Source organism: Eumetopias jubatus, unplaced genomic scaffold, assembly GCF_037043125.1.
Source record: "Eumetopias jubatus isolate StellerSeaLion01/CBP00866 unplaced genomic scaffold, mEumJub1_p1.0 scaffold_4, whole genome shotgun sequence".
NCBI lineage: Eukaryota > Metazoa > Chordata > Mammalia > Carnivora > Otariidae > Eumetopias > Eumetopias jubatus.
In genome coordinates, this window is record NW_028274810.1 from 161,821,721 (window position 1) to 161,846,397 (window position 24,677).

Here is a 24,677-nt window from a genome sequence, read left to right on the forward strand (position 1 = left end):
TTTTAATCATGAAAAACTTCAGACAAATCTCGACTGAGGGACATTTTGTAAAATAGCTAACCAGCACTCCTCAAAACTGCCAAGGTTATCAAAACAAGGAAAGTGTGAAAAACTGTCATAGCCAAGAGGAACCTAAAGAGACATGACAGTTAAATATAATGTGCTATCCTGGGATGGGCCTTGAAACAGAAAAAGGACATTAGGTTAAAACTAAGGAAATCTGAATAAAGCATGGACTCTAATAATAATGTATCAATTGATTATGACAAATGTATCATACTAATGTAAAATGATAATAATAGGGAGAAGTAGGTATGGGTGTTTGGGAACTCTCTGTACTACCTTTGCAATTTTCTGTAAATCTAAAATAATTTTAAAATAAAAAGTGTATTTATTTATTTATTTATTTATTTTTAAAGATTTTATTTATTTATTTATTCATGAGAGACGGGGGGGGAGAGAGAGAGAGAGAGAGAGAGAGAGAAGCAGAGGGAGAAGCAGGCTCCCAAGGAGCAGGGAGCCTGATGCGGGACTCGATCCCTGGACCCTGGGATCATGACCTGAGCTGAAGGCAGACGCTTAACCATCTGAGCCGCCCAGGCGCCCTAAAAAGTGTATTTAAACAATACTCAAGTCTCGGGGTGCCTGGGTGGCTCAGTAGGTTAAGTGTCTGCCTTCGGCCCAGGTCATGATCCCAGGGTCCTAAGATTGAGCCCTGCGTTGGGCTGCTCCCTGCTCAGCGGGAAGTCTGCTTCTCCCTCTCCCTCTCCCTCTGTGCTCTCTCTCACTCTCTCTGTCAAATAAACAAATAATATCTTATAAAAATGTATTAAAAAATACTCAAGTCTCAATTCCATCTATCCCACATAAATGTTGACTAAGCACATTCTATACCCTTGATATATGGCAAGATTATAAACTATTTGAGCTGGAATGAAGTTTAAGATCTCATGGTCCCCTTGTTTCATTTTAAAGATTTTATTTATTTATTTATTTATTTATTTATTTATTTATTTGACAGAGTGAGAGAGCACAAGCGGGGGGGGGTGGCAGGCAGAGGGAGAGGGAGAAGCAGGCTCCCTGCTGAGCAAGGAGCCTCACAACATGGGGCTTGATCCCAGGAATAATTCCAGGATGCTGGGATCATGACCCATGCCAAAGGCAGACGCCTAACCGACTGAGCCACCCAGGTGCCCCCCCTTCCTTATTTCATTTTATTCATGAACAACCTAAAGTACAGGGCTATTAAATGACTTGCTCAAAGCCATATAACCATCAAGTGCAATATTTAAGACAGGACCTTAATATTCCTACTCTCTGTCCAGTGTTCCTCCTGACACAGCTTTTTGCCTCCTAGGACAACATATAATCCTTTGAAAGAATTAAGCAGTTCGATTGGGCCAATTGATAAAATCCTGTAAATTCAATGACTGTGCAGCAACTTGTATTCTTGACAAACTCTTCAATCTTAATTTTAAGCAGTGTCACCAAAGCCCCAAATTAGATGCTGGAGCCTGGATTTTGTACTACTCTATTTCTATGTATTTCTCCTCCCACAGGTCAATAAATCTCTACAATATGCAAATGATTTTGAACAAAAAAAAAAAGCTTCATTTGGAGTATTTAGGGGGAAGGGGGGGACTGGTATCAATTGTAGTGTGTCACACTAACTGGCGGTCTGAGTTGATTACTTAATGTAATCCGATATCTTTTAATATCATTGCTTATTATATGATGAATTCCGGAGATACTTTATTGAGGAAATCAGCATTTATTATGGTTCCTACTATTTGTCAGGAATTATGAAATTGAGACACACAATGGAATGAGAACCTCTTTTCCATTATGGAAAATGCAGTGACAGCTGGGGAAATGTATGTTATCGAGTGATTTAAGGCATTGACGGGCTATGATGATATGATATGGGGTGGGAGGACGGGACTGGAGGGGCACAGAGCAGGGGGGAGTCATTTCCCTGTAAGGGGCCAGGGCTGGCTTTGTAGATATGGTGATAATCATTGCTTACATATTCTACAATTTTAGTATAACTTTTCATGGAAATTGTATTCAAATATTCAAGAAGTAAACACAGTTGATATTTGCCACCTGTAATCTCTATCTCAGGATTCTGTGTTACCTTTGGGGATTATTATTTGTCTATTCTTGGTCTGTATGATTCAGGAATGACTTCTGACTTTAGGGATGTATCAGAAAGATTAGCTTTATTACTGGCACATTATTGATTCATTAGCATAATTCCAGTTGTGCTGGTCCAACAATGATTGGTGCAGGGATACACAAATCTCCCAAACTGGTTTGATTCCAATGAACCCCAGGATTTGCATGGATGCCTCTTCCCTTGGAACTATTGGCAGAAAGAAGTGAGCCATGAAGTGCCAGGGACCATTATAGGTATGCTGAGGATAAATCCAACCAGCAGAAGGCTAAGCCAAGAGATGGAGAGAAAGAAATAACTTAATAATGTTATTTGAACTCCTGGATCAAGTCTAGACTAAAGTTAAATTTATGCTTGGACCTTCCAGTTATATGTGCTAAGAAGTCTCCTTCACTGAGAAAGTCAGTTTGGGTTTGTTTTTTTCCCCATGTGCAATTGGAAGGGTTCTACTGTATAATAAAGCAGACAGTGTAGAGACATTGATTCACCAAATCAGACTCTGATTCAAAATACATGAGAACATCATCTACATCAGAGGTTGGCAAACAGTGGCCAGTGAACCAAATCCATCTGAAGACATCTTGCTGTCAGAAGGAATTAGAAGCGCTAGCCTGGCACTAAGGCACGTTTGAAAAGCCTGCTGAAGCATCGGGTAAAGAGACATCACTTCTGAAGGCAACCCAGCAAGTCTTCCCGTGGTCCCAAAGTCAGCTACTTAAAAATCTTGCTCTCCATTTGACAGACAATTGCTTTCCTGTTCTACCTAAAGTCCTAATCCTCATTGTGGTGCATGCAAATAAATCTGGTTTTGCATTATTTATAAGACAACAACAATGACTTCATTTACCAAGCACCTGAGCTCCCACAGGCAGAAGAAGGAGCCTGTTAGCCCTAGCGACCCTGCAGAAACCACAGGGGACAGACAGAGTAAAAGCTGACGTTCAACTGGGGCCAGACACTCTGCGGAGTACTTTAGACCTCACTTCCAGTCTCACGGCACTATGGGGAGATGCTGCATGATCCCCATGTTGCCCATAAGCAAATCAAGGTGCGTAGAAGTTGGGTCACTTGTTTAATTAAGGTCACACAGAAAAGAAGTCACAAGGTTGAGACAGGACCCCAGCTCTAGGACTCTCTCCCACTGTCTCTCTGGTTCAAAATTATGAATGTGACCCAAAGACATATCTGTGGGGTTAGTTACATTGCCTAAGTAATGGGAAGCCTGATCACAGTCGCTTAAAGCAACCAGATAAATTTATCTCACGGAACAACCTGTTCAAGGGAAGCATGGTTCCTGGTTCCAGATTGGTTAATCCAGCTCAACAAGGAGAATTTTGCTAGAAGTCCAACCATCTGACTTCCCAACATATCTCATTGGCCATAATTGTGCTAAATGCCATTTATAATTACCAGTGAGGGGAATGTAATTACCATGATTTGTTTAGGCCAGTTAGGATTTAGCTTCTGGGCCTGGGGAGGGGCCCAGTCTTCAACCTTTCTTGTGGCACATTGGCACCTATTATAATTCTCTTTCTCCCTCTCTCTATATGCAAGACTCTCTATACAAATTATGAATGCCTATGTATAAAACTAAAACTGTAATTATAACCCTATGTATGTTTGTTTGTATACTCCAGGACTTCAGTGCTAAAAGGCAGAAACACGCTCTGCTCAAGCATGTTTCAGATCTGGTTGTATTATAGTGACCCTGAGTGACTGAGATAAGATAACATTTCTCACCATAGATCCTATGCAAACTCAAATTTTACGGTGGAGATTCTCTGTGGTGAAAAAGGAGGAAAATTCTACTTTTAACAAAAATTGAGCCAATTGAAAATTCCAGTTAAGACATTATATTAAACTATTACAATGAAAATTTTGCTCTGATTACCTTAATGAAAAAAGAGTTCTCTAATGATTAAAATGAATGTAAGTACTCTACTTAAGAATATGGGCCATTCAGCCTAAGTGCCTAGGATCAAATCCTATCTCTGGCAAATAGTTTCTGTGTGTATTCTATGGCAAGTTGCTAAAACTCTCCATACCTCTGTTTCCTCATTTGGTAAAAAGGAGATAAAAATAGGACTTGCCTCATAGGGTGGCTCTGGATATTAAATGAGATAATACATGTACAGTGATTAGAATAGTACCAGGGACATAAGCCCTCTACACATGCCAGCTATTATTACTATAACTTGGTAATATATCCATTGAGATATCCACACTGTCCCTTTTATGCCTACACATTTTCTAGAATTTATTTACTTACCAAACTTGAAATTCTCTAAGACACTACTATACTTCAGCATAATAGGAGATCAAAAGAAAAAAAATGAACCCTAAAATGTTTAAAATTGTTTATATTTCATGAGCTTCAATGAGTCGATGTTTTCAGAAGCCCGAATAAGAATAAAATCATTGGCTTCAAACACACATGAATTAGTGTTTATAGAGTAAAAATTACATTGGCAGCATTTGAGAGTGAATGAAATCCTTAGGAATGTGCTCCTTGCGGTCCAATCTCCAAAAACAGGATGCTACCTAATTTCCAGTATCTCTCTTGGTGCTTTTGCAGATATTAATCACTTCTCTATTTTTCATGGGAGAAGATTAGGGCCACTTAGGAAGGTGAGGTGGCTATAACTGAATTAAGATGTATAAATGAATGGGAATGTGGAAATGTAAGACAGTGCAGTCGTCGTGACACAGGGGAGGGGATGACAAGCCTGCCCTACAGCAGGGATTTGGAAACCTGTTCTCACCTCTCTCTGGGGAGACCTGGTGGGAAGTGCTGCTTCCTGAGACCCAAGTTTTGAGTTCCCAAAATCTTTGAGGGAGGCTGCTGTCAGCAAAGCATCAAGGGGTCGATGATGAGGTGAGTGGAGGGATGAGAGTTGCTGGAGTTCTCCGATCAGGTCCAGATTCCATTCTTGCAGGGCAGAGGGTGATAGTGTTGCTTAGGACTCCTGGTTTGGCCTTCCACCTGCGTGGGATGGATCCTGGCTCCATCCATCCCTTCCTGGTTGCACGGACCTTAGCCAATCATCTGAAACATCTGTGCTTCAATATGCTCATCTTATTTAAAATAATAATACCTACCTACTAGGGTTGTTATGATGGATAAGAAAAGTAATAGCTATCCATTTCTCTCTCTCTCTCTCTCTCTCTCTCTCTCCGTGGTGTGTGTACCTATGTATTGCTGAGATCAGTGTTTTACACAAAAGAAGCACCTGGTATCTATCACCATTATTTTTATGAAAACTCCCATCACGTCTCCCTTTCTCCTGCAAACTTTAGAGAAGTCAAGATGTATAGGATACCAGGGTCTTTAAGACCCTGTCTCAGACATATAGCAGGAAGGGAAAAATGAAGGGGGGGAAATTGGAGGGGGAGAGGAACCATGAGAGACTATGGACTCTGAGAAACAAACTGAGGGTTCTAGAGGGGAGGGGGTGGGGGATGGGTTAGCCTGGTGATGGGTATTAAAGAGGGCACGTTCTGCATGGAGCACTGGGTATTATATGCAATGAATCACGGAACACTACATCAAAAACTAATGATGTAATGTATGGTGATTAACATAACATAATAATAAAAAAAACTAATGATGTAATATATGGTGATTAAGATAACCAAAAAAAAAAAAAAAAAGACCCTGTCTCAGACAAAGCAGGCTAAGCAAACTACTGCTGTGGTATCCATTTAAATGGATTCTTCTACTAATAAAAAGCTGTCCTCTTCAAGGCTGTCTCCATCTGATTTTTTTAATCTACCCTAAAATATTAGACAGCACTATATTTATATCAGGCATAATCATTGAGAGCTGTAATCAGGAAACCTGACTTGTGTATAGACCTCCTTCTTGACTGACTGGAGCAGCATTCAAATGTAATGCACTTCTCCCCTGGCGTGAGGGTGGGAGAAGAAAGTCAGTGTTCTCATTGGACTAGCTGTCGAGTTATGGACCACAGTGTCCAACTTGACCTTTCGGGGCCAGGCATGAAAGCACTGAGGTGCAATTAAGTCTTCTGTTAATTCTCCATAAGTGGAACATTTTAAGGTATGAAACCAATCATCTTGAGAAAGGCCATTCTAGTTAGAGCCTTGTGCCTAAGACAAAGAGCTGGGCAAGGCAGACACAACACAATTTGGTTTTGATCAGTAAGAGGCAAATTGACTTTGGTTAATATAAGCAAATTGGTTTTGATACTCACATTGTACTTATATTAAGGCAGGAAAATATATACCTATTGAACCCTATTTGAAACTGGGCGCACTAAATGAGCAGGCATTCCTAATGATAGGCTGCTATAGCTGTGTAAAAAAAAAAAAATACCATAAAGCATTTTAAGCTTAAATTAGATTTTTTAACTTTATAAATATTGAAGACAAGGCAAACCTTTTACCTAATGCTATAAATGATGGCAATCAATCACTGGCAAATAGAGGAGGTCATCTGCAAAGAGGCTGGAAAAGATCAATATGGTCTCCTAGCAACAGACCTGCATACTGCAAGATCCTGCAGCCATCTGGGACCTTTCAATCTCTGACCTGACCCGATAAACCACAGCAGGGTCACTGTCTGCATTTCCATAACGCTAACTCAGAGAACTTATTTCCCAATGACAAAGATGTTAGTACTTAGCAAATAAACATGAGGGGGAATGAGCACCTAACACAGGATAGTATAATAGAGAGTTAATTAATCTATATCTATGGCAAACGATATTTAATTTGACCTAGATAGCACTGTATAAAATAAAACAGAAGGTACAAAGAAAATCAAATGCTCTTGCTCAGCAAATTCCAACTATAGAAATTAACAAAAAATGAGAATCACTGGCCTCTGGAGTCTAGTAGTGTTTACTTTTGTTTGTTATTCTAATCAACATTAAGCTATATCTTTTATATGATAATCAAAATAATTTTCCAGATAGAAAATGCTTTGTTATTCTGACCTTATCCCAAATTGATTTTTAATTATATATTTTGCTTCCATTTTTTTTTACACAATCTTCTTTTTAAACCCAGTCATTTCAATTAAGAATGACGAAGACAAACAAATTATTATAATACAGTGTGATATATACAAAGCATATGCTATAACATGATCTTAAATGGAACACTTTACCCAGCCTGTCTTAGGGGTGGTGGTAGAGGCAATATTTCTGGAGGATTTGATATCTAAACAAATTTTCTTAGTAGTTCAATCTCTTTTTGGACTGAGTTTGTCTGGTTTCATAGCACAGATCCAAAACTGACTAGCTGCTTGACTGGGTGAACTACATAACATTCTGGTGCCTTAGTTTCTTCAGCTATATAATAAATATTGGAAGTTGTTCCAAGTATTAAATTAATATGTGCAAACTGCTTATAAGAATATATGGCATAAGGGCGCCTGGGTAGCTCGGTCGGTTGAGCGTGTCTTGGTTTAGGCTGGGGTCATGATCTCAGGGTCATGAGATCGAGCCCAGCATTGGGCTCTGCGCTCAGCTGGGAGTCCGCTGGATAGTCTCTCTCTTCCTCTCTCCCTGTCCCCCCACTCGCATGTGTGCATGCTCTCTCTCTCTAAAAATAAATAAATCTTAAAAAAAAGACTCTCTGGCATGTGGTTAGTTCAATAAATACTAGTTTTCATGGTTATCCTTAGGAATACCTAATTTGATATATGCTAATTTCATCAATTAACTCAATAAGTATTTCCTGGGGGCTTACTCTGTCAGGCAAGGCTCTGAGCTTTTGTTCCATAGCAGTGAGCATGAGACAAATTTCTTGTTCTCATGGGAGTAAATCCCTAAGATCAAGTCCATTCATCTGCCATAGAAGACATTGGGAATGGATGTCCTGAATTTTAGGTTTCTAAAATGAGCAAAATAATACCAAGAAGGCTCTAAGCATGGGTGATAGAGTTTACCACACTTCTTGACAACTCACTTTGCTCCAAAGAAAAGGTTAGGGAAAAGAGATGAAAGTTAGATTTCAATTTCCTCAGCTTGCATAGGCAGTTGGTAGAGATGTGATTTGAGAGGCACTATTGACAGGCTCAAGCTTCTAAATCTTTCCTTAACCATAATATTCTCATCATTAGAACTTCATTAGTTTGGGATAAAAAATTATGATCCTTGGAACTCACTTTCAGCACACAAATTTTTCTGGTAAGAATGACAAAAATTAAGTCACAATTATCTACTAGTACAATATGAAGCTCCATCTATCAGACAAGAACAAGCCTGTCACCCGGGAAGGTACAAGAGCAGTAGAAGAAAGAGTCGGGGAAGAGTACAAGAAGGGATCATTTTTCCAAAGGATGGAAGACCCTTTGCCAGCACTGCAGAGGAGGTCCCTGGGCAGCCTGGGGTCATAGGCCTGAGGGCTGTGAGGATCTGTCAAGAGAGGGAAGGAGCACTCAATGAACATCACTCCCACTCCCCAGAACATGACAAAACAAGACAAGAAAAATAACACATTTCTTTGTTTTAAGAGAAAGATGACCTGGATTCCAGTCCAGCTTTATCATGTACTGTCTCTGTGACCCTGGGGAACTCATTTAACTTCTCTGAGCTTCTGCATCTTCACCTCTAAAATGGCAATGCCAATACATCTCTTGCTGGACTGTTGTAAGAATCAAATGAAATGATATATGTAGATCTTAGCTCATACAGTAGGCATGTAATATGTAAAATAATAATGATGGGCTACCTGGGTGGCTCAGTGGGTCAAGCGTCTGACTCTTGATTTCGGCTCAGGTCGTGATCTCAGGATCCTGGGATTGAGACTTGCATGGGGCCACCTGCTCAGCAGGGAGCCTGCTTGTCTCCCTCTCCCTTTGCCCCTCCCCCTGCTTGCACTGTCTCTCTCTTGCTCTCTCTCTCAAGAAAATCAATCAATCAATAAAATAATAATGACAAAGATAATAGTTATTTTATTATTTTCATTACCTTAGAGCATAAATGTCCCTAAGACAGGAAGTGAAGAGGTGCTCATTTCTCATGTCATTACGGTACCCAGTAGAGAGCAACATTAAGTTGGGGGCTTGCATACAACATACATATATATGGCTTAAAACCAATATGTGAATACTTGAGTGTGAATGTCCACATTGTGCACAGTGCTGTGCAGGATTTCATGGAGAATACAAGAAAAATATGAGATGACCATCACTCTCAAGTAACTCTGTGAAACAAAAAGACACAATCCACAGAAGGGTCAGTGCAGTCAGAAGATAAGACTTTTAAGAACAGAAAATTACTAATCTAGGGGCACCTGGGTGGCTCAGTCGGTTAAGCATCTGACTATTGATTTTGGCTCAGGTCACGATCTCAAGGTTGTGAGATGGAACCCCGCATCGGGCTCTGAGCTGGGGTAGAGCCTGCTTAAGATTCTTTCTCTCTCCCTCTCCCTCTGTTCCTCCCCAACTTCTCTCTCTTTCTCTCCCCCTGGCTAAAAAGAAAAAAAGAAAGAAAAAGAAGAAAGAAAGAAAAAGAAAGAAAGAAAGAAAGAGAGAGAGAGAAAGAAAGAAAGAAAAAGAAAGAAAGAAAGAAAGAAAGAAAGAAAGAAAGAAAGAAAGAAAGAAAGAAAGAAAGAAAGGAAGGAAGGAAAGAAGGAAGGAAGATGGAAAATTACAAAATAACTGATCTGGGTGTTGAAGAAGGGAAAGAATGTGGATGAGAGCAAGAACTAAAGAAGGATTTTTCAGGTTGAGAACAGCATGATTCAAAACAACTGATGGCATGTATAGAAAACCAGCCAAGGGATAACCTAAGTCAGGGAATAAATAGAAGTGAGAGAAATGGCCTGAAGCCACCGTGTGGAGCCATCCACGGAGGGCCTTGAGAAATGATAGCAACATTTCTTGCACAGCCAGAAATACTAGATCACCTCATTAAATGAAATGTAAGGTGCTAAGTTTTTTGAGAATAGTGAACTGTGGCAAAGGATTAACAATGATAGGACTCATTGATTGCACATAACCTAGGAAATAAGCCACAGTAAAGATGATTTTCTGTTAGATACAACTCATTGCCTGGTATCAAAACACTAATTTCCAAGGAAAAATAGATTATGAAAAAGAGTAATTACACATTTGGCAACATAATAGTTGCCTTTACTTTTTTCTCTGTTTTTGCACTGATTTCCAAATAGAGTTGGCAAATGCAAATTACAAACATATTAGGCATTTCATAAACATCCCACACATTTCCAGGGCAGCTCAGAGCCCAAATGTGGAACTAAAGTCTGGCAAATAAAATGTGAGGGCTCTCAGAACAGCTGATAGAGAGCACAAAACTGCTGCTTTCCCCCCAAACTGGATGTTCCTACATTGTGGGTATTCACTCTGAAATTAGAGGGTGTCAGGCTATACCTCATTCGTTGTTCTGTCCCAACCAGGAGCCAGGTTTTTACATCATGAGTCCTATGGGAGGGAGGACATGCAATAAATGAGAAAATGGCTTTAATGGTATTGAGAAGGAGCCCATCCCAAGCCCTTCTGGCTTAAGAAAGGGAACCATATCAGTAGCTCTTACTGTGTTCATGGATCAGAATCATTGATTCGGTACAACAGTATCTACCAATGCAGTGGAAGAAGAGACGTAACTAATCTGGCCTTATCATCAGCAACAAACAGCTTTATATTTGTTGTTCCAGTCTCTTGGCTTAAAAATTGAATTAATTTAAAATAAATAATAATAAAGGTGAGAATTCTTTTTTTTTTTTGATTATCTGATCTGTTACTACAAATACAAAGCAAACATTTAAAATCTTACTCAAGGGCGACTGGGTGGCTCAGTTGGTTAAGCGACTGCCTTCGGCTCAGGTCATGATCCTGGAGTCCCAAGATCAAGTCCCGCATCGGACTCCCTGCTCAGCGGGGAGTCTGCTTCTCCCTCTGACCTTCCCCCCTCTCATGTACTCTCTCTCTCTCATTCTCTCTCTCAAATAAACAAAATCTTTAAAAAAAAAATAAAATAAAAAAATAAAAAAATAAAATCTTACTCAAGGCACAGATAAGAAATTAGGGGAAATGACACAGACTTTTTTCTGAACTGTGGAAAGAATTTTCAATATGTGAATATTGAACAAATAATTCATCATTCAATACTTAGTTTAATTAAAGATCCAACATCATTCATTACAGGAATAGGGGAGAAAAATAGGAAACGCTTTCTTAATGTGATATGTGGTATGCCAGTGTATGAGGAAGGTGTGGTTGGACATGAATGTGTATTTTCTCTAACCATTGAGGCTTTCATATAAATTTATGATTCATCTTACTCATTCTTGAATTGCATAGAAGACCCATACTATATTATTTTCTCTGAAGAGCAAGGGCTGATTTCTTATTCATTTATAGTCAACAAGTAATTATTGAGCAATAAGCACTGTATTATTTTTGAAGCTGTTGCATAACTTGGCATATTTTAGGAGTTTCTGTTGATTCCCAGTAAGTAGACTCCAGCAAAACTGAGTTACCCTGTGCGCAGGCAAAATACCAGACTTTTCAGTCTGAGATCCTGTCCAGACTTTCTCCCTGAGCTGCTGCCCTGACATAGATCACCATACTTCTATCACTGTGAACCCTTGATATTTAATGAACTATTTTTTTACAATCTTAGATTTCTTATGAACTGAATCATTAGCAATTATCTATGACAAATTGAGAGATGGTGATTTCATGGGTAGAGAGAGAAGACAGTAGAATAGCTAAGATTAACACCCCGGCTGAGGTATTTAAGACAGAGAAAGAAAAAGAAAAAAACAGGTCTGGGTAAATAAGAGGTAAGAATAATAGTGCTATCATCAAGCCAAGGCCATAGGTCTGTTCACAGATGATGTTAGGGAATAGCCTTCTTTGAACAACTTGTCAGTAAAGCTGGGAAGCACGTCCCACTGTACAGAACCAGGGATTTTCATGAAAGGCCAAAGAAGTCTTCTGGAATGGAGCACAGGAGATTATTAGAACCCTGATTCTTTTGCCCTAATGAAGTTTAGCATAAAAAAGAAAAAAAAAAGTCCTATCTACTAGGGTTAATCCAGACACTGCCAGAATACTGGAAAGAATAAAGGAAGGCTCTAAGAGGAGAAAAAAAAAAAAAAAAAGAATAGTGCTCTAATCAAAACCACGTAGAGTACCTAGTACTAAGAGAGAGAGAGAGAGAAATGCACAAAGAGAATTTTATCTCCTCCTGCTTTTTTTTTCAACTTCTATCAAGTCTGATTTAGTTAGCATATGCTGGTTGCAATCTCTCCCTGGCAACAGCCTCTCATTGGTCACCCAGCCCCCATGCGGTTCCATGAAATCCAGTTCAGCTTTTTGCCTAAACACAGAGCCCCACCACCACCTTCATGATAAGATAAGCAAAAACAGTTTGAGAGGACAGCAATAAGACCAATTCTTCTTTTGTTAGGGCCTAATGATCTCCCCTAAGGGTCTACCTTATCAAATATACCCAGACAGAACCGATCTCATCCTACCAATTAAGCTCTCATCTTTTTGCAGTAAGATCAATAAAAACATTACTGAGGTATCAGTTGTCTCAAATATGAATATGAGCATGCATAAATTCAATCCTAAATTGCAGAAACACATCTGGAGAGAATATCTTAGAGCAAAATACTCCTGGGAACTCCTAGAGAGCCAAATTCAAAGTCAGGCAAGACTTGATATAACTGTCTGCATCAGGACTTAGTTATCAATACATTGAAAGGAGATTTTTTTTTTAAAGATTTTATTTATTTATTTGACAGAGAGAGAGAGAGAGGGAGAGAGAAAGAGCACAAGCAGGGGAGTAGCAGAGGGAGAGGGCAAAGCAGGCTCTTCGCTGAGCAGGGAAACTTATGCAGGGCTCGATCCCAGGACCCTGGGATCATGACCTGAGCCGAAGGCAGACATTTAACCAACTGAGCCACCCAGGCGCCCCAGCGATATTTATTCTTAAATTACAGATTCATCTATAAGGAGATCCTACAGTATGAAATCAAGGATGGAACCATAGAATTTGTGAAGAGACAATTTTAATGTCATACTAGGTTGTTAAATTTTACTTAAAAGAAAAAAGAAAAGCAAAACTCAATCATTCAACAGCAAATTGAAAGATTGCTCAGGATTCAGCATACTTTTTATTCATTCCACATATGGGAGGAATGTCCAAGCTACTTTAATTTCCATAAAGTGCACTATTTCTGATATTTTAAATAATATTTTACTGCCTAGCATGTATCTGTACTCATTTCTTTGTTCATTTGCTCTCCCAACACTGCAGTCTCCACAAAAGGAGTCTAAAATGAAAATATATCTTAAGGCAACGGGATGATATTAAGTGAAAGCTAACATTTCCTTTTATTGTGATGTATGATTTCTCCTATTACAATGAGTGTCCTTGAATTTGTGCCAAGTGAAGCATTCCTTTCAGCATCTCTCTCTGGATGATGAGGATAAACTATATACTGCTATGGTATTTGCTGCATTTGCAAGGGGAAAAAAAAGTGTCCACACTCTCATCCCTCCAAGTGGAACATCTGGAATGGGAATTAAGACAATGCCAAGATGGCATTAAAAACCGGATTGCAGCACTTCCTTGTATTGCCAAGTTCTCTTAAAAATGCACCTTCCCACAAAATCCTATGCCACTGCAGCCTCAGGATCTGAACAGCACTGTTCTAAAGTAAGGGAATTGTTTTTTTATTGCTGTTGTGATACAGAGACAATGAAATGTGACACTGTTTCTTTTCCTAGGAACTAACAGCCAGGGACAAGACCCTGAAGTAGTTTCAGTTTGCTTTCAATGTTACTCGATCTCCACTTCTCCTGGGACACAGTAACAGGAGGCAGCTGCAGCCTGAAGGTTACACTGACCTCAGTTTTCAAGAAATGGACAACTGTGAAAGATCCATGTGCCCCAGAGTCACAGAGATTACAGCCATTCCTAAAATATCCATGTGGAAATGATTTTTGTCCTTACTTCTTTGGTCTGGGTCATAGTTCTGATGGCTTCTGTGAGTTCAATAAACACTGAACATTTACTATGCTCCAAGCAAGGCACTAGATATTGGGGGTATGAAGATGAGTATTATTAACTCAGGGTCTTGTCCTTGTAGTGCTAATAGGCATCACGGTTGTGCTCAGATTCACTACAACATGGTACAAAGCAAGAAAAAGCAAACCTAGGAAAACGGTGGTTAGGCCTTGATGGAGGTTTGAAGCAAGAGGCTATCTGATCATTTTAAGAAGCCCCGTGGGGTTGCGCCTGGATGGCTCAGTCAGTTAAGCATCTGACTTTGGCTCAGGTCAAAATCTCGGGGTCTTGGGATCAAGTTCCATGTCAGGCTCCCTGCTCAGTGGGGAGTCTGCTTCTCCTTCTCCCTCTGCCCCTTCCCCTGTTCATGCTGTTCTTTCACTTTCTCTCTAAAATAAATAAATACAATCTTAAAAAAAAAAAAAAAGAAGCCCTATTGGAAAGGCTGAAGGTGGGTATTAGGATCAATAATCATTCTTCAGAGCATACATTCACTCATACCCTCTATGTTTACTGATTGACTACTGTGTTCAAATTGTCTCAAAGTTTAATCATGAAGACAAATTATTATAACCAATAAGGGAAATACTGTGATAAAAATGTAAGTGGTTGTTATGGGTTGAATTGTGTCCCCTCAAAATCCATATGGTAAAGTCCTACCCCCGTACATCAGAATGTGACCTTATGTGGAGATAGTGTCTTTACAGAGGTAACCAAGTTAAAATGGGATCACTAGGCTCTTTTCTGGTTACTGCGGCGTGAAGAGCCAGGAGCAGCAAAGTCTCCCGCGACAGCCTGTACGAGGCGGTGCGGGAAGTCCTGCACGGGAACCAGCGCAAGCGCCGGAAGATTTTGGAGATGGTGGAGCGGCAGATCAGCCTGAAGAACTATGACCCTCAGAAGGACAAACGCTTCTCAGGCACCGTCAGGCTTAAGTCCACTCCTGGCCCCAAGTTCTCCGTATGTGTTTTGGGGGATCAGCAGCACTGTGATGAGGCCAAGGCGGTGCATATTCCCCACATGGACACTGAGGCGCTGAAGAAACTCAACAAGAATAGAAATTAGTCAAGAAGCTGGCCAAGAAGTATGATGCCTTTTTGGCTTCAGAATCTCTGATCAAGCAGATCCCACGAATCCTGGGCCCAGGCCTGAATAAGGCTGGCAAGTTCCCTTCCTTGCTGACCCAGAGTGAGAACATAGTGGCCAAAGTGGATGAAGTGAAGTCCACCATCAAATTCCAGATGAAGAAGGTGCCGTGTCTGGCAGTGGCTGTTGGCCATGTGAAGATGACAGATGACGAGCTTGTGTACAACAGCCGCTTAGCAGTCAATTTCCTGGTGTCCTTGCTCAAGAAGAATTGGCAGAACGTCCGGGCTTTGTACATCAAGAGCACCATGGGCAAGCCCCAGCGCCTGTACTAAGGCACAGTTCAACAAATCCTAGTGCTACCCTTAAAAAAAAAAAAAAAAAAAAAAGATCGCTAGGATGGGCCTTAATCCAACGTGATTGCTTTATAAAAAGGGAGAATTTGCATACAAGGAGAAACATGATATGAGCATGAAGAGGGTTATCTTCACAGCCAAGTTGAGAAAGTCCCAGAACAGATTTTGCCTTCACAGACACCCTCAGAAAGAACCAACACTATCAACACTTTGATTTCAGACATCTAGCCTCCAGAACTGTGAGCCAATAAATTTCTGTTGGTTAAGCCACTCAGTTTGTGGTACTTCGTTACTGTAACAAACTAATATAGGGGTTTAGTGTGAACACCAAGAAAGGAAGAAAACTCCAGAAATGTCCTTTTATATATGTTTTGTGTGAAATCCAATAACTCTGTAAGATTATCAAGTTCCCAAAGAAGAGCTATTCATCCATATAACACGTATATTTATTAAGTATCTTTTTGTTGTTTCAAACTTTTATTTAAATTCTAGTTAGTTAACATATAGTGTGATATTGGTTTCAGGAGAAGAATTTAGTGATTCATTTACATAGAACACCCAGTGCTCATCACAACGAGTGCCCTCCTTAACACCCATCACCCACCTTCCATCCATCAACCCTCAGTTTGTTCTCTATACTTAAGAGTCTCTTAGGGTTTGCTTCCCTCTCTTTTTTTTTCCCTTTCCCCTATGTTCATCTGTTTTGTTTCTTAAATTCCATATGAGTGAAACCATATGGTATTTATCTTTCTCTGACATTTCACTTAGCATAATACACTGTAGCTCCCCCATGTCCTTGCAAATGGCAAGATTTCATTCTTTCTGATGGCTGAGTAATGTTCTATTTTATATATGTATATATACCACATCTTCTTTGTCCATTCATCAGTCGATGGACATTCAGGCTCTTTTCATAATTTGACAATCATTGATAAAGCTGCTATATACATCAGGATGCATGTGCCCCCTTCAAATCAGTATTTTGCATCCTTTGGGTAAATACCTAGTAGTGCAATTGATGGATCATAGGGTAGTTCTATTTCTAACTTTTTGAGGAAACTCCATACTGTTTTCCAGAGATTTATTAAGTATCTACTACTTAAGAACTATTTCCAGGTATCATGGGTAAAGTATAGAGCAATATGGGCCCTCAGGGAGTTTACAATCTGATAGAGACAGACTCTATTGTAAGATACTAATTGACCATATATACATAGGTTTTTTTCCTAGGCTATCAATTCTTTCCATTGTTCTTTGTGTCTCTTTTTATGCCAGTACCATACTAGTTTGATTACTATATAACTTTATAATATAGCTTGAAATCTAGAAGTATGATTCTTCTAGCTTTGTTCTTTCTCGGGATTGCTTTGGCTATTCAGTTTAGGGCTTCTTTTTTTTTTTTTTTCTATTTTTGTAAAAAATTGTCATTGACCTCCAGCTGTAGCCCACAGTTGGGTGAGGCTGGAGAGTGTGCTCTGCAATTGGGGGAGTCACTGGCTGGGGTGCCTGCCTGGGCAAGGCTGAAGGCTGTGTTTCAACAACTGAGCAGGGCTATAGGCCAGGATCCTCTGCTGGATGGGCTTATAGGTGAGGCTTCATAACTTGGTGATACAGTAAGATGGATTCTGAGGCTGCCCAGAGACAATGTTGGTCTCCGTGGTTAGGTGGGGCCAGAGGCTACGCTCAGCAGCTGGGCAGAGCTGCTGGCTTGGCTTCCTGTGCAGGACTGAAGGATGAGTCCCATAGTTGCTGGGTTGTCTGGCCAGGCTCTCTGGATGGGTAGGACTGGATGTGACACTCAGCAACTGGGCAGGGCTGCGTATTTGTTTCTCTGCCTGGACAGGGCAGTAGAATGGGCTCCATGACCAGCATGACCTATTGACTGGAGACCCAGTAATAATTTGGATTCTAGTTAGGAATCTTTCAAGTGTAGGAGGTCTAAAAGTGAAAATAAAGAATTTTAAAGGAACGCACATGTTTTCTAATTAAAAGTTAATTCTATCATACTTTAGCTTCTAATATTTTCTTTTTTATTGTGAAATATAATAAACACAAAAGTGTGCAAGATTTGTAAATATTAAGTATCAGTTTATAAAATTGTTCTTATACAGACCCTAATGGTCTTTTTCTGATCATAAGTTTCATATATTGCCTAGAAGAAGTGAAGGAAGTAAAAATTTAGCTGTGTTCCCTAAAGATAGGCTCTCCCTTATCTCAGCAATATCATTAACAGATTCACAATTTAAGGAATATGGGAATCAGGAAACCACACACCGACCAGGTGACCAATCATTTGATGCTCCTGAATTGGAAATTGATTTTGGTATTAAGCTGGCTGGAGTGATTAGTGTCAAATGCATATGTGGGACCACAAGTCACTAAAGGCCCAGAGTTAGCTGGTCAGAAAGTCATTTGCTTTATAACTAAGGAGAACAGACAGCTAATTGAAAGGGCAAGGATATCCTATAAAAGTAGCCTACAAAATTGCACTTATAAGGGCTGAAAAAGAGCCCAATAATGGCCTTTGGCCACCACAAGAAAGTAAGGCTTGAGTGGAAATGGTATTGTGGGGGGGAGTAACTAGGACTTCAGCACTGAAACTTCTCCGAGAAAACTGAACTCAACAGATATTAATTTCATTTTTTATTCACTAATTTCGTTTCATGTAATTTACTATTTTTATTTTAGAACAGAATTCTCTCACTTTTTAGCCTCTTCTCATGTGTGTGCCTTCCAAGCAGACCAGACAGGATGTACCTACATTGCCACAAATGTGTCTGAATCTCTTCTTGTGAGGCAGGGACTGTTTAGATATCTATGTGGTACAGAATTTATTTTGACATTCTAAATAATTAAGGGCAAGATGGAGACTGTTATATTATATTATACTGAGTATTATTATTATTATTTCTTTTTTGGGTCATAAAATCTTCATATATCGGGAAGATCCTGTGGTTGCTTTGAGCCTGGATGGAGTGGGGAGGGCTTGGAAACAGGCCTGGAGTGCAGTCCTGGAGAGGGACCCTGGGGCCCTCCCTAGATAAGTTGGCTTTCTGGGACACTGCCCCCTCCCCCCTCTTGGTACCCCCAGGCCAAGTTCTCTGAGCCTCCCATACCAGCACCTACAGCTTCACCCTAGGGGCATTCACCCCCACCCCCACTCCCACCCCTGCCTTCCCAAGTTCTTTCAGGTGTTCTCCCTACCCCTTTAGTGGATGGGAATTTTTCTGGGCCCTCATACTTTAGCAAGCACCCCAAGGTGGTCCCAAGCAGCACATCACAGAGTGATTCCCACGGTAGAGGATCTCAGGGCTTTGGGTCCCTTTTGAGGTGTAGGGAGAGACTTTCACATTCAAAAGTATTCTCATTTGGAAGGTAAGTTATGTTGCCTGTTTAGCCAGGGGAGATAGAAACTCCCTCAAAAAGCACACAAATGACTTGAGGAATATACAACTTAGTATAACTACCAGGGCTATTCATGCTCATCTTCACAAGACACTGAAGAGACCCTTCCTTTGATGTGAAGTTTGGGAGAATGGGGTGGAAATACAGGTGTTCCTCTGAATTTGAAAAAAAAGTACTTGTCTGGGAGTCAAGCCTCCAGGTCTTCCATAAAATTTCTATATTGGGACCGGGCTTGGAAAGAAAAAATCACATAATTTATCTGTGCCTGGATATTTTCACTTATAAAACAGGGGGCAGGGCTACATTAATAGTGTTTAGACCCTTTCTCAAGGAGCCCTGGGTTACAGAGGGGCCTTAAGTGTGGGGACCAGAGGTCTCTAGTCTCACAAATCTTGCTTCACTTAGAGCATCAGCTTTCTCTGTTTACATATTGAGTTTCTGCCCGCAGTTTCACTTGAATACAAGTTTCCAGGTTTAGAGATAAAGACATAAAATGCTTGATTTTGAAATTCTCTGACAAATGATCCAGTAAATCTAACCAGGTAATGGGAACATTATTGCAGGGTAATTGCTGGAGTGCTTGTCAGCCCAGGGGAATAGAAACTCCAAGAGATTAGAAAATGATTCCAGTATATAGGAAGCCTGCTTACCTTCCTTCCACATCTAATAAAGGTAGTAGATGATGATGTTGGTTGTAGGAAAAAATAATCCTTTGGAGGAAATCAAACCTAGGGCGCCTGTAGGCGCATGTAGGAAATCAAACCTAGGGCGCCTGGGTGGCTCAGATGGTTAAGCGTCTGCCTTCCGCTCAGGTTATGATCCCAGGGTCCTGGGATCGGGTCCCGCATCGGGCTCCTGGCTCAGAGGGGATCCTGCTTCTCCCTCTGCCTCTCTCTCTCTCTCTCTCTCTCATGAATAAATAAATAAAATCTTAAAAAAGAAAAGAAAATCAATACTATTGTGTTTCCTTCTCAAGATTTCTCAACCAGCCCTAAGCCTATGCCCAGCTGTTTCTGTGGGAAAACACACCTTTTAGACTCTTGGCTTTTCAATCTCATTGTACCTGTGTGTTAAATCAGGACATTTTCTGTCCTTCTGGTCTCACTTGCTTGTTGCCATTATCAAGGAAGGTAATAAGTGAAAAAAGCACCCTGAAATGCTCCAAAGGAGTGCATTCCGTTATTATTTTTTAGGCTTGTTTCTTGGGATTATTTTTTACGTAAACTTTTTGGTTATTCTAGATTACTCTTGAATGTGTACCAATTTAAATTGTTTATCATAACATTTTCTAAGAATATTAGTTCTCAGAAACATTGTATTGTAGTATATTGGTTGCAAGCAAAGGAAACCAATCCTCTCTCAGGCAAAATGGCAATGAATGCTCACAGAACAAGTGAAAATCTGGATGATAAGATATAACTGACAAGGCTTAGGGAATAGACAGGTCCAGGGGAACTCTTAGACACAAAGAGGCAGGAAAAAGTACAAGGTGCTTGGAGTAGTTTGGCAGCATGCACCATTGTTCCTGCAATGAATTATCTCTAATCAGGGACGGGTGACTTTTTTTTTTTTTAAGGATTTTATTTATTTATTTGACAGAGACAGCGAGAGCAGGAACACAAGCAGGGAGAGTGGGAGAGGGAGAAGCAGGCTTCCTGCTGAGCAGGGAGCCCGATGTGGGACTTGATCCCAGGACCCTGGGATCATGACCTGAGCCGAAGGCAGACACTTAACGACTGAACCACCCAGGCGCCCAGGGACGGGTGATTTTTAAAACACATATCTCTTGGTATAGTACAGATGCCGAACCATCAGGATGGTCTCTAGCTAAAAATCCAGCAGGGCCATACTGTTGCACACCTACTGGATATCAGATCTTGCCTCCAATTATCCCCCAAGTCTGCATTTCTAACTCAAGATCAAAGATCCATTTAATTCCCTTTCATTAGATGAGCTTGGGCCATTCTGGGTTGCATCATGGGAGGAATTTAGGGAGTGTGTAGCCAAGAATTCTGTAGTACCTGAAAAACACCTAACCTTGACCAAAAGTGCACACAAAAGGAATTTGTGTACGAATAACTGAAGAGATTGCATTGTTAACAGCCAGAATGACAAATATTCACACAAAAAGTGTGGTATTTAGTCACTATCTTATTTCTTCCATGCGTATTTTGGTAATTGAATTATCTTAGTTCTCTAGAGTGCAGAAAAGTAATGCTGAGGTGACAGATAATACATGCGAGACATGAAATTTTAGATGCCGATACTTATTTGCACTGATTTATTCAATGCTATTTCACTGAGCAATCAAACATTAAAATTTAATAAGACAGGGTACAGAAATATATGTGACAGATAATATTTAGCATGTCTTTTTCAGAGACAGAAACCTTCTTTAATTTGAGTAAAGAAATGAGATTCCACAAGGAAGCTTACACATTTATAAGTGTAGATGACATATATAGAATTTTTGGTAGTATTTTGCATATGTGCATTTTTTTATATACAAAGAAAAACCTTCTTCTTTCCTATGATAAAGTAAGTTATTTCCTTTATCTTGTTTCCATAGTAATAATGGATTGGTGTTAATCTGTCGGACCCACCACCTACAGTAGAAGTCAGTTACCCTGCCAGGTTCCAGCTGAGTCTCCAAGGATAAGAACAGCCTCCTAACCGGCCAGAACTAACCCTCACTACTCAAGCCATCAGGGAAGCTGGCAACTAAAGGGATGAATCAAACAGCCTGGGATCAAAAGCGAAAGACCAAACACAATGGAGAACGCACAAACAGTTCATTTAAAAGAGAGAAGTGGAGAATGAGGTTGGGGTCAGAGAACTGAGAGTTACCAACAGAATAGAGAGGTGAAATCTGCATGAAACAGGAAGAAAACAGGACAAGGGAAGTCCTGGAAATTTACCTGTAATACCAATAGTCCTTTAGAGACCAGGAAATCAATCATGTGTAGTTCTGCTGGCTATTTTTAAAGGTCAGGATCATGGCAAATGAATCTACTCACATTCTTTTACTACTCTAGTTTATAGGTCTGCTTCTAGTATTTGAGAGGCCCAGGGCCAGAGTACAAATGGAAGCCCACATGTAAGACATTTAAATGTTTAAAAGCTGTATACCAAACCAACAAAGTGTGAAATAAAATACATTCTCTGTGCTCATCAAACAATATACTTTCATAACAAAAAAATGAAAAAAAAGGAATGCTATGGTTTTATAAAATGAAAAGTGGGCAAGATATAAATTCTGATTGAATTTAATTTTTATTGTACCTATCTAGGTATTGTTAATATAATCACAATGTTTAAATGAACAATAAACAAAAGCACCTGTGATTTATAAACTACTATGTATTTATTTTATAGTTTTTTTCTCTCCTGATCATCATTTCAGAATGGGTACTTTCAGATACTTATGTTCTTTTGAATGGTGATGATATAAAAGATCAAAAAAGAAAATGCAATTTTTTAAAGTCTATAAACTTTGAATATAACATATAAAAATTTAAATTATTACTCAGCCATAGAAAAGAATGAGATCTTGCCATTTGCAACAACATGGATGGACCTAGAAGGTATTATGCTAAGTGAAATGAGTCCAACAACAGACAAAGACAAATACCATATGATTTCACTTATATGTGGAATCTAAAAAACAAAACAAATGAACAAACAGAAAAAGCAGAAACAGATCCATGAATACAGAGAACAAACTGGTGGTTATCAGAGGGGAAGGGGGTAGGGGGATGAGCAAATGAGTGAAGGGGAGTGGGATATACAGGCTTCCAGCTATGGAATAAATAAGTCACAGCGATTAAAGATACAGCATAGAGAACATACTCAGTGGTATTATAATAGCACTGTATGGTGACAGATGGTAGCTACACTTGTGGTGAGCAGAGCATAATGTATAGAGTTAACGAATCACTTGGTTGTATACCTAAAACTAACATTGTGTCAACTATACGTCAAAAAAAGGGAAAGAAATGTAAATTAAAGTAAATATAAGGAACACAATGATATTCATGTAAATTGAAAAGTTAATTTCTTCTCAAATATCCAAACTTTTCTCTCAAGCATAAAGGCAAAATACAATTTATAATAAATATCAATTTAAAAATTCATTTAAATAAATATAAATTGTTGAGATTTGGGGGGAAAGTGTTATTAATTCTTATTGAAAATTTTTGTCAAAATGGAACTACTCACAAATCTAAATTTCTAATATCCAATATCACTGCTGATGAAAAGAATCAATGTCAGGCTTCCTTTATGTTATGTGATATATATAAATGTCATAAATATACATATATATAAATTTAAGAGTAATACACATTAATATTGGAAATGTTTCTAAACCACCTTGCACAACTATTGCGAAGACTTGGCTAATTTTCAGATATCTTTGGAATTGTGCATTGAAATACAAGTGAAAAGAAAAAAAATGGATGCTCAGCACATTGGTAAATGATGCTTCCTTATGAAGTAACCTGTTAGAGTCGGGTGTAGGGGGAAATGGGGCACGTTTTTCCTATCTAAGACCTTCTAATACTCAAATCCTTTCTGTCTCTATTTCCAGTGTTGACAGTGAGACAACCCAAAACCTTTATGGTATTCAGATAGAGGCATATTTTGTTCAAGAACATAAGACAAGAGATAGGAAGCTCTTCTCTGCGCCTGCCTGGTATGAGTGAAGGCAGCGATTTCAGGTGTCCTGGTCACACTGTGTCAGCCCTGAGCACCCGATGCTAGTGATGTGATTATGCATCTGTTATCATTTAATTTGGTATGTTGGTGACATTCAGGGTCCTCTAAAGCATGGGGTGCTTGGCCGGGGCCCTTCTTATGGGTTGAAGGATGCTAGCGCCAATTAAGAGTGGGATCTTGCCATTTGCAACAACACAGATGGACCTAGAGGGTATTATGCTAAGTGAAATAAGTCCAACAGACAAGGACAAATACCACATGATTTCACTTATATGTGGAATCTGTTTCTACTTACAAGGGCTAGAGGCACAGTTTTTAGCCACAAAAAGAGAAAAGTAAATCATCCAAACTTGATACTACTTCTACTTTGTAGGTGGGGGGACAAAAGCACTTAATAAGTTGGTCAAGGTTAATGTATTGAAGTTTTCATCTGTAGCTATAAACTTCCTTATTTCTCCTTCATGGTCATGGTCATGCATGTTGGCAGATCTTTATTTCTGTGTTTTAGGGGCTACTGCAAACATCAAAGCTCACATGTACCGATAAGTTTATGCTGGGCTCCTGAGATAGGAGGAGAAATGGGCAGGGGAGATTATTTTTGAGAACAGCAAAGGGTAGGGAGAGATTTCCTACAGATTGGACATTGGTGGATTCTGTGAGGGGCATCCATCTGCTTTGTGGAGGCATGCAGGGATAAAAGTAAGACCTCGGAGAAGGTGGCTTACAAGTGTCCCTATGACTCTGACCCTGAGATAAGAAGCACAGCTTCAGGAAAAGGCCCAAAGATGGCATAGAAAATGAGAATCACCAAACTTCAAGAGTTCAGTCATCAAGGACAGCAGCGTCTCAACAATAATTAGCAGACTGACAAAAGAAGAAGCTTTCCTGAATGTTCTGCTCTGCATAAGGTGAATGGGGCAAGGA

At 39.7% G+C, this 24,677-nt stretch overlaps 1 pseudogene; it reads left to right on the top strand.

The window, feature by feature from the left end:
* Nucleotides 1-5,046: 5,046 nt before the first annotated feature.
* Nucleotides 5,047-15,612, top strand: LOC114213725 (large ribosomal subunit protein uL1 pseudogene; annotated as a pseudogene).
* Nucleotides 15,613-24,677: the final 9,065 nt, after the last annotated feature.